The following is a 10,839-nucleotide window of genomic DNA, read 5'->3' as shown; positions in this document are numbered from 1 at the left end:
TTTGGAGACTTTTACATGTGAGCTACATGCTTGGAAACAAAGGCATTTATTATCCAAATCTGTCATCTGTTCTGGTCTCCCTACCTCCACCACTCTCTTTCACTGTCATGTATGTAGTTGAAGGATTAAGGCTTGGTTTCCATATTGCTTTTGTGAGAGAAGCTCCTTAGATGTTAAAGCCTCAGTGAATTTACAAGGAAATAGTCAAATAACCTCTTTTATTTAAAGTTGTTTGGATGCTTGAATCTTAATCTCTAAAGGCATACTGAAAAGCTATCAACTGAAAAGCTTTCAAACATGAATATTTTTAGTTAAAGCATTCATCAGAACAAAATATTGTAGTTGTAAATTTGGTGTTCTTTATTTTTTCATTAAATTGTACAACTGGCAGAGAGTTGGTTATGTTTGAAACAAGCAAAGCAACTTGAAATTCTTTAAAATTATACAATGAAAACTTTCAACAGTTCCTCTATATTAAAATTGCTTTTTGTAGTTAGTGCACTAAATTTTGCAAATCATTACAGATATTCAGAAATTTGATACCTCTTTACCCATAATAATCACGATTTATTTCTTCTAAATACTTCTTCAAAGGATTACAAGATATCTGGCCTATGTCTGATCTTAACTATTAGATAAGTATTATTACTTATTTTCTGCTTCTTAAGTATTCAAATATTCTTTATGTTTGTTTTATTTAAGGAAAATGATTCTTTGTATGCTGTATTCTTCATTTCCAGAGAATGTGTTTCAGGTATTTGTAAGTTCTGGATTTTCTCTTTTAGGTAAGCGTTTTTAATCTATTCAATGCTTTATTCTCTAATCTTGAGCTTATTCCCTTGTGTATACTCTCTGTCTAAGTTGTTTCTGTATTTCTCCTTCTCTCTTTACTCTATGTCATTGTTTCTGTTTAACCTTTCGATGTTTGTGTGCACACTTAGCTGAAGTTTTCTCTAAAGCTGACGTGCGTATGAATGCGGCCCGAGTTCACTGCTAATAAGCATTGATACTCTTCCTCTGATCCTGTTGCTAGAGAACTTAGCTTGTGAACAAGGCTAGGCATTGAAGTCAGGAATTCCTGGTCTTGGAAACTCTTGATCTTGAAGATCATGTCCTCTCCATATCTTCCTCCTACTAACCTACTCTATACAAATCAATAAGAAAAACTGGCTCCCTTTCACTAATAAATTTTGCCATGCCACTACAGGGCAAACACAGCTACAGGAGGTAGAATTTGATAGCCTGTTATATTTCCAATTAGGTCTTCCCTCCATGAAACCTGTTCCTCACTATCTAAATGGTCAATGCTAGTAGCTCACTGGTCCCCTAAATAAGGTTCTCACTAAGATATATTCCAAACCTCTGGGGTGACAAGCATAGCAAATACTCTGGGGTGACAAGCATAGCAAATACTTACAAGATAGCAGAAGATAGTAAAGGCTCCTAAGTTCACAAGCTTTCACAGTCAAGATATAGCTTTAAAGATTTCAGTTAACATTTATCAACCAGCTGTACAAAAACCAAGAGGATTATTCCAATGTCTCAACAATGCACTACAATACTACTCATGCCTATTATGTGGAGAAATGTGTTGCTCACATTCTCACTTCAATTCTCAATCGTAGATTCACAATATCACATGCCATCATCTACTAGTGTAACTCAAATACCTCTCAATACTCAACATTAGCTTCAGTTACATCATGTACTCACTCATGGCGTACCACTTCTCCATAGGTCCATTAACTCTATATGATAGGCAGCATCCAAGGACTTCTCTGGTATCCTTGGTATACTCCTTTGTTTAGTTTCCTGTCCTTCTCCTAGTTCTCCACTGGCTGTAGAGCTAAACAGACCGGGTCTCCTGGTCATTTCTCCCATGAGAGGAAACACTTCTTCTTCCTCAGGCACTTCTTGATGGGAAAAGACCCTGCAGGGCCATCTCCTACAAAAGGGGCCCCCAAGTTCACCAGCCTTGCTGGTAGCTCCTTCCGAAATTCCTCCCACCAAACCTTTAACCAGATATTATATAGACCTAAATTTACTCCCTCTAGAGGATCTTCTTTTCTTGTCTTCATAAAAGAATACACCATTCTAACCCTAATGGTAACTCCTTCTAGAAACTTCCACATTAAATAACATACAACAGGTTCTATAAACATTTATGATGCCATCTAGTAGCAGTTTACTGGTATTATATATATATTTATTTATTTATTTATTTATAAAAATACTTATTGTCCACTTATAACAGACTAACCAGACTGCTGCTGGTACTGCACACACAATAATTTTCTCTACATATCCAACAAGAATTCTGGGGCTCCCCCCCAAAAAAATCTCTTCCCGAGCCATACCGCAAGACAGAGACCCAATTTAGAGTGCCCATCACAAGTATATGTTTAGGGAGAGGTAGGAAGACATGAGAAATATATAATAGATGAGAAATATTCTCTAGAAGAAGAAGAAAGAGAAGATATGATACAAACATTAAAATATTTAGAAGGGCCTTATTTTTCCCTTGGTGGGTGGAGGGATTACTACTTCTCAAGGGGGGAATGCGGTAATGTGGATATATTGCCAGTAAAGTGGATATATTGCTGGTGGCAGTAATACAATTGCATTAAATCCAGTTTTAACACTGGATTTACTACTGACTTAACACTCTTTATTAAATTTGGAATTAAAATCACGGCTAACACCCTTGTTAAAATCTGGCGTTAATGCCTGTTTTTAAAATAGCTTAGTAAATAGTCCCTGAAGCGACTTCAAGAGGCAATCAGAGATCAAGTAAGGCCTGTGACAGCATGGTAGGCAGGCACAAATGGGCAGACTGGATGGAGCAAGTGCTCCTTTTCTACTATATCTTCTATGTTTCTATGAGAGATTGCCACCAAAATAATTACTATTTTATTGTAACACACATGGACTATTGTTAACATGGTCAAGCTCTGTTACCAGCAAGTTAATTCCTCAGCTAAAGATTTCAGCATAGTATTTATATAGATCAAATTCTTAGCACATGCTGATCATATGCTTGACTCATATTTCAGGTTTCTACTTCAAACCGTATTGTGCAAATAATTCTTTTCTATACACAGTACTAGTTCAAATATGCCGCGTAATGCTGAGAAAGTTACCACCATCAATAATAACTGGGTGAAAACACATTCCCATTCAGCAGAAATAAACCCCTTAAAGCATGAACTTCTTTCTGAAGAAGCCCAAAGAGAAAAGATGAGCTCGTATCAAGGCCAAATGCGCAATAGGTAATATTTCTAGCTTAGTTCCAGTGGCTGCCTTGGGTGGGAGGTAGCCTACAGTGGGAGGTAGGATTCCAAGAACGGCACAGTCAGGCATGCGTGCCAAACAGCAGCCTGCTTCACAAAGATATTATTTATGACTGGCTGTTCAGTTTAGTGGTGGGGGAGATAGGAAAGGCAAACTGGAAAAGAAAGGCCTGTATTCTAGGGACTTGGACAATCTAACACTGCCTTTATTGGGCTTCTGTCTTATTGTGACGACGGCTTGTCCTATTCCACCAGGGAGTTTAAAACCAGAATAAGTGTCTTTTTAACGTAAACGTCAGTGGTACATTTGTAGCACTGACATGTGCCCTTACCGTGAATCCTTTTATTTACCACCCTGGAGGTCTTAGCTATTCAGGCTCCCCTGATGTTTGTCCCATGGTTTCACAACAATACTGTATCACTATCAATGAATGGTGGTAGCCAGTGCCAGCTCTGCTCTCTGATACATCCTAATTTGCCCAAGATTTGCATGGAATGTACTCCATATGCACAGGTGTTGAATCTCCATTTTTAGAAGTGCATTTTCAGGACCAGTGATGGAAACAAGAGCTGTAATTTTGTACTGCCACAAATTGTGCTGTGGAGCACCGTACCAGCACAGAACTTTGCTTCATTCTGATCTATAATTTTTGTGCCTCTCAGTATAGTAGCACATACGAAGGGAAAGCTTAATGAGATTGCTGTGTCTGTCTGTGTATGTTCCTAATAACTTTTGTGTTTGGTTTTATGTTCACACCAAATTTTCAGGACATGTCAGGAGGACATGAGGATAATGACAACGGTGTTTTTTTTTAAATTCAGAACCGTGGATGTGCTGACCGTGGATGCTTGCACATTCTGGTAAGTAGGCTGTATTAGCTCTGGGTGGAACAACTCGGTTTTTAATAAGATATAGTACCCTTATTTATCCACAAGATGTCACTGCAAGAACATGTTTCTTCAGAGGCACTTAAAGATCCTGTATAAATCTTGAATGTAAATGCTGTTTTTTTTAAATTATTTTAGTTTGGTTTATCCTTATATAAGCCTCCCCACCCTATCATAGGGTACATAAAATTTAGGGGGAGTCACAAAGTTCCCCAGACCTCTTCTTTTCTCATATACACATCTCACAAGAGCCCCTGGAGATACTGGGATTCATCTAATGCTGGTGGGTGGGGGGGAATGGTTCTATCTCCTGGACCCCTGGTGCAGTTGGGATCCAATCATGAAAAATCACACTCACCCCATTCTTCCTTGTCACTGGTCAGTGCAATCCTCAAGTGTGAAGTCTTTCTACATGAGATACTGATAATAAATAACCGCATTGAGAATGGTGCTAAAAAATTCACTTAAAGTTTGAACATTACGATCCAAGCCATTATGGAAAAAATTAGGAATAACATCAAGTTGTTCTCTTAACTGAACCGGTGTCCAGCTCTAGATTCCCTGACCCTTGGAGGAAAGGATAACCTCTCAAGTTCCAGCATAAAACAGGGGCTAGAAAGATGACAATCTCCTTGCTCAAAAATAAATCTTCCAAAACAGATAACTCCAACAGTGTTTACAAAAATCTCAAAGTCCCCAACACTGCAGAATCTCCAACCTCATAAGGACATAAGAAATTGCCATACTGGGTCAGACCAAGGGTCCAACAAGCCCAGCATCCTGTTTCTGCTGTAACTGGTCACAAAGGTAAAAGATCCAGAGCTCGGCCTTTCAAGATACTGGGGTTAGCCCTTTTCTCAGGAAACTGATTCAAAACCCAGTCTTTGGAAATATGTTCCAAAACTCCAACACTCTTCTACTCTCAACATTTCCTGGGCACCATCTACCAGGGAAGCAGACAGACCCCTCTGGATCAATCTTCTCAGGGAAAGACAATGACCCTGATCACAGTGCTCAGGGGAAAATTTATATCCCTGAGCCACTGCCCACAACAAGGTATGCCAAACCCTTAGATGCTGAAACTGTGCAACAATACTAGCGGATGCTACAGTTATTTTCTTACTCACCTGTTTCTACCAGACTTCATCTTTCCACCTCCAGAATGCATGCCTGGGTAGGTCCGGGAACTCTTGATGGCCCCAGGACTAGAGGAACACCTCTTCTGAGGTTCCCAATCAGTGACATTTGGTGGCTGGCAGCAGGTGCCAAATTAGTGGCAGTCACCTTCCATTCTTCCCTAGGCACTAGCACACCAATTCTGGTGGGGCTGGTCTGTAAGTGCTGTTTTATGAATTTCCTGTAAATTAGAAGGGCAATTTTCAAAGTCATTTACCAATGTAAAGAGATCCTCAGTTTGCCTAGAAATATGCATGAGCTCCCATGGTGCGCACCCTTGTAGCTGGTTTGAAGGGAGGCATTTCTGGGGTCAGGGAGAGAATCGTGTAGTGTGATAACATCATAGATTTGATTTTCAAACCTGAGTGTTGTTTGCCAGCAAAATTTTGCCCAGGGGAATTAAACAGGTACGAAGCCCATTGCTACTTTGTACCTAGAGACGGTTTGCAAAGGGAAATCACCCTCATTGCTTTCCTTTGAATATTGGCTGCATGATCTATGGGTTCCTGCTGTCTGAAACTTCCTCCCTAAAGATTTTGTCCTTGGAAAAACTTTCAAAGGTGAGAAGTTAAGTGAAATAATTAAAATCATCCATTGTACCTGAAGACTGGAGGGTGGCCAAAGTAGCCCCAATATTTAAAAAGGGATCCAGGGGTGATCTGGGAAACTATAGACCACTGAGCCGGACGTCAGTGCTGGGAAAAATAGTAGAAACTATTCTAAAGGTCAAAATCACAGAGCATATAGAAAGACATGATTTAAGAGAACACAGTCAACATGGATTTACCCAAGGGAGGTCTTGCCTCACAAATCTGCTTCATTATTTTGAAGGGTTAATAAACATGTGGATAAAGGTGAACCGGTAGATGTAGTGTATTTGGATTTTCAGAAGGCATTTTACAAAGTCCCTCATGAGAGGATTCTAAGAAAACTAAAAAGTCATGGGATAGGAGGCGATGTCCTTTTGTGGATTACAAACTGGTTAAAAGACAGGAACAGAGAGTAGGATTAAATGGTCTATTTTCTCAGTGAAAAAGTAAACAGTGGAGTGTCTCAGGGATCTGTTCTTGGACCGGTGCTTTTTATATTTATAAATGACCTGGAAAGGAATACGATGAGAGAGGTAATCAAATTTGCAGATGATACAAAATTATTCATAGTAGTTAAATCACAAGTGGATTGTGATAATTTGCAGATGGCAGATGAAATTTAATGTGGACAAGGCAAAGTGATGCATATAGGGAAAAATAACCCATGCTGTAGTTATATAATGTTAGGTTCCATATTAGGAGCTACTGCCCTGGAAAAAGATCTAGGCATCATAGTGGATAATACATTGAAATAGCTCAGTGGGCTGCAGCAGTCAAAAAAGCAAACAGAATGTTAGGAATTATTAGAAGGGAATGGTTAATACAACGGAAAATGTCATAATGTCTCTATATCGCCCCATGGTGAGACCGCAACTTGAATACTGTGTGCAGTTCTGGTCGCCGCATCTCAAAAAAGATAATAGTTGCGATGAAAAAGGTACAGAGAAGGGCAACCAAAATGATAAAGGGGATGGAACAGCTCCCCTGTGAGGAAAGGCTGAAGAGGTTAGGGCTGTTCAGCTTGGAGAGGAGACAGCTGAGGGGGGATATGATAGAGGCCTTTAAGATCATGAGAGGTCTTGAACGAGTAGATGTGAATCTGTTATTTACACTTTCAAATAATAGAAGGACTAGGGGGCATTCCATGAAGTTAGCAAGTAGCACATTTAAGACTAATCAGAGAAAATTCTTTTTCACTCAACACACAATAAAGCTCTGGAATTTGTTGCCAGAAGATGTGGTGGGTGCAGTTAGTGAGCTGGGTTCAAAAAAGGTTTGGATAAGTTCTTGGAGGAGAAGTCCATTAATGGCTATTAATCAAGTTTACTTAGAGAGTAGCCACTGCTATTAATTGCATCAGTAGCATGGGATCTTCTTAGTGTTTGGGTAATTGCCAGGTTCTTGTGGCCTGGTTTGGCCTCTGTTGGAAACAGGATGCTGGGATTGATGGGCCCTTGGTCTGACCCAGCATGGCAATTTCTTATGTTCTTATCTTAATGTAATCTGCTTTGAAATGCAGAAAAATGGAATATAGATAAATTCAGTCTCCTTTTGTGTCTGTTACCCAAGGCTTAATTTATTTCTTGCAGAACAACCCAGAATGGTGTTCTACAACCTTTTTTCCAGGAACCAAGGAGAAGGAGTAGGTTTCATCCTGATCTTTTCTGGCTCCCGCACAAAACGGAGCAGAGCTGTTGGTATAAATCAGTTTCAGCTCCCTGTAGAAAATAGCAGAGTTGGTGGTGGCCTCCCAGGCCCCAGTAAAAGTAGAACAGAGAGTGTCTGAGCTGTTTTCCCAGAGAGGACGGCAGCTACATGGCCTCAATTTTTGTGCACTTTTCTGGAATAATAGAAGAGCCCTGAAAGAGGATGGGAAAGGTGAAGATTCACATGGCAAATGCCTGTCCACCACAGCGTATGCTGCTATTGGATGTCTTTGCATACATGAGTGTAATTGTATATGTGTAAGAGAGAGTTCACACTTGGCTCCTCCCCCTGGTCACTGACTCAGCTCCCTCCCACTTTGCTTCCCCTCCCCCGCACCACAGTTCATCTTCCTTTTTGTCTACAAATTATGCCCTGGCTGCTCCTGGATATTGTAGGACAGGAATCTGTTAAAATCTGTTTTAAATATGTTTCCTTAATTAAAGCTGTTTGTGAATTGAGATTGTTATGTCTATGCCCTGATCAGACCCTGACAGGGAGTCAGTTGAACCATTGAATGACCAGGGAGTAAAAGGGGTTAATCTCAGGCCTGAGAAGGAGCGATCACAATATTCCAACCCTGATTGAGCTTCACTGGCTACCTGTTCAGGAAAGGATCAAATATAAAATGGGAATGTTGATTTTTAAGCTTTTAAATGACCATTTATGTGTCTGGGCCAATGCGATTTTAAAATTTTATCAGCCAGCTAGAATTTTGCATTTATCGCAAAGAGGGCTCCTAGAGATTCCCTCCTCACAAGATTCACAACTACACACCACTCATGAGAGTGCCTTTTCAGTTGCTGACCAACTCTTTGGAACTCGTTTCCTATTGAACTTAAGCAATGTGACTCTCAAGAATTTTAGAAAAGAGATTAAAACCTTTCTTTATAAAGTTAGCTTATTTTTAGTTGTTCAATTTATTTCACTTGTCTCTCACAATTTGTTTTTATTATGATTGCTCTTTTTCTTGTCTTAATGTTATTTATTTTTATGTTTGAAATTTTTATTCTATGTTTTTAGTTATTTTAAAGTTTTCATGATTTTGTATATGTTTTTTTGATGATTATGTACATTATTCTGTTCATCGCCTAGGCCTTTCTGTGTTAGGCGATCCTAATAAATGTAAATGTAAATGTAGATGGGTGCTCAGGAAGGATAAGGACCAGAACTATTTTTTGAAGATGGTGATTCAGAGGAGCTAAAACAAATCACAGAGAAAAGCTATCGTATTCTTGGAGAAGGGGAATAATTCCTAGACATCTAAACCTATTCTTTTCCAATTGGCAGAAAGCTAGAAAAATCTGAAATTTCACATTCCCTAGATTTAACATTTTTGTGTGTATAGTTCCTGTAAATTATTATTAATTAAAGAGCCAAGGAGACTCATTAATCAGAATGACAAGACCTGCCACTGCTAATTAGGCAAAAAGATGTTATCAAAGTTAAATATTCTCCTTGGGAAATTATCCTGGATTTTAATTTTGTGGCACTTTCAAAATAGAAGGTGCTGATATAGATTTCATTTTTAATGTGTGACGATTTAACATTACAAAGCAGCAGTTCATGATGCCTAGTTATTTACATCTTTTGCCTATTTTAAACCTTTTTGCCACAGGTAGGGTTCTATATCTCCGCAAAGGGTTATTGGGGCACATCTCCCAGCATTCTTTCATCATGAGCATTGTACCTTTATTCCCTCGCTATGTGCAATAGCAGTACCTCAGCACTATCCGAATTGGGTCCATCTCAATAAACTCTTAGCTCAAAATAATTCTAATATTTGTATTTAGTTTTCTTATTTTATTTAACTAAGACCTTTTCATTTGGTAGCTTAAGGCAAGTTACATTCAAGTCCAGTAGGAATTTCCCTGATCCCAGAGGGCCTGATTTACAAAGGTTTTTCATTCATTCTCTGATATGGGAAAAATGCTTAGTAAACGAGGCCCTAAGTTTGTACCTAGGGTAATGGAGGGGGAAGTTATCTGACCAATCTCACAAGGAGAATCAGCAGGATTCGAACTCTCGCTTCCCTTGTTCTTAGTTTGCTGCTCTAATAAAGAACTGCTTCAGGTATTAGTATGAAACTGAACCAAAATATGAGATAGGCATTTCTGTTCAAATTAATTCATTTTACTTTACTGTGTGATGTAGTTTATCCAAATGTTTTTGGTAGCTGTGGGGCAAGAGAAAAGTTAAATAAAAATCAAGAGAAGAAAGCAGTTTATTCATCCAACTTGAGGACTTAGAAACATTTGGTCAAATACGTAGGAAATGTATTTGGTCAGTTTAGCGAGTAAAAATAATTACTTGCCATGCCGTAACTCATTTCTTTTAGCCCTGGCATGATACTTTTGATTCCTCTTTACATTTGGAAGATGGATTACTATCCTCTTATAATTTATAACCTTTTGTTTCTCCATCCAACTAGCAGTGCTTGCACCTCCACGAAATTTGGATCCAGTAAATGAAACGGAGTCAGACTCATCATCAAATACACGTTCTGGGGTGAAGTCGGGGCGGAGGGAACAGTAGAATGTAAACAGTAATTAGAACACTGCAAGGTGTTTTGTGAACTGTTCTCTGTTTATTTTTCTGTGAAAATTAATAAATAAAAGTTATCTATGGAAAACATTGTTTACGGTAAGCAAACTTGCTTTTTTCCGTCAATAAGCAGGCTTATTTAGCCATGTTGTCTGGGAGTCCCAAGCTGAAGGTTGCTTGTGTTAGTCAATTATTGTCAGTCTCAACTAGCAACCTGTGTTGTGGACGGCCATTAGTTTTGTTGGATGTGATATAACACTGCTGCTCCCACAGCCACTGTCAGCCACTGACTGTTGATCAAGACAGTAATGGGATGTGAAAGTGTGAATTGATGACCAGGTCGCTGCTTTAGAAATATCTTGAATTGGTACATTATGCAAGTGTGCTAATGAAGTTACTGTAGCCCTGACCTGATGCACCTTAATTAGATGAATGAGACGATAAAATAAACATTGGGCACATGGTGGTGGTGGGGGGGGGGGGGGGGTGTAATCTCTCCTAATGGACAATGGTGGTTGAAGCGAATGTGATTTTATCAGCCATTGATAGACAATTCTTGTAGAAGTGAAATTGTGAAGTAAGTTTAAGTTCGCACATCTAGTTATACAGCTGTGTATATCTGGTCTATACCTCTGTCTCTCCAGTAA

At 39.1% G+C, this 10,839-nt stretch overlaps 1 long non-coding RNA gene across 1 annotated transcript; it reads left to right on the top strand.

Moving 5' to 3' along the window:
- Positions 1–700: 700 nt before the first annotated feature.
- Positions 701–10,224, top strand: LOC115095094. Its single transcript, XR_003857689.1, has 3 exons — positions 701–785; positions 4,113–4,151; positions 10,083–10,224. It is a non-coding gene; the product is annotated as an uncharacterized LOC115095094 (long non-coding RNA).
- The last annotated feature ends 615 nt before the right edge of the window (positions 10,225–10,839 follow it).

This window comes from Rhinatrema bivittatum, chromosome 7 (assembly GCF_901001135.1).
Source record: "Rhinatrema bivittatum chromosome 7, aRhiBiv1.1, whole genome shotgun sequence".
NCBI lineage: Eukaryota > Metazoa > Chordata > Amphibia > Gymnophiona > Rhinatrematidae > Rhinatrema > Rhinatrema bivittatum.
This window is presented reverse-complemented; position numbering and strand designations above follow the sequence as displayed.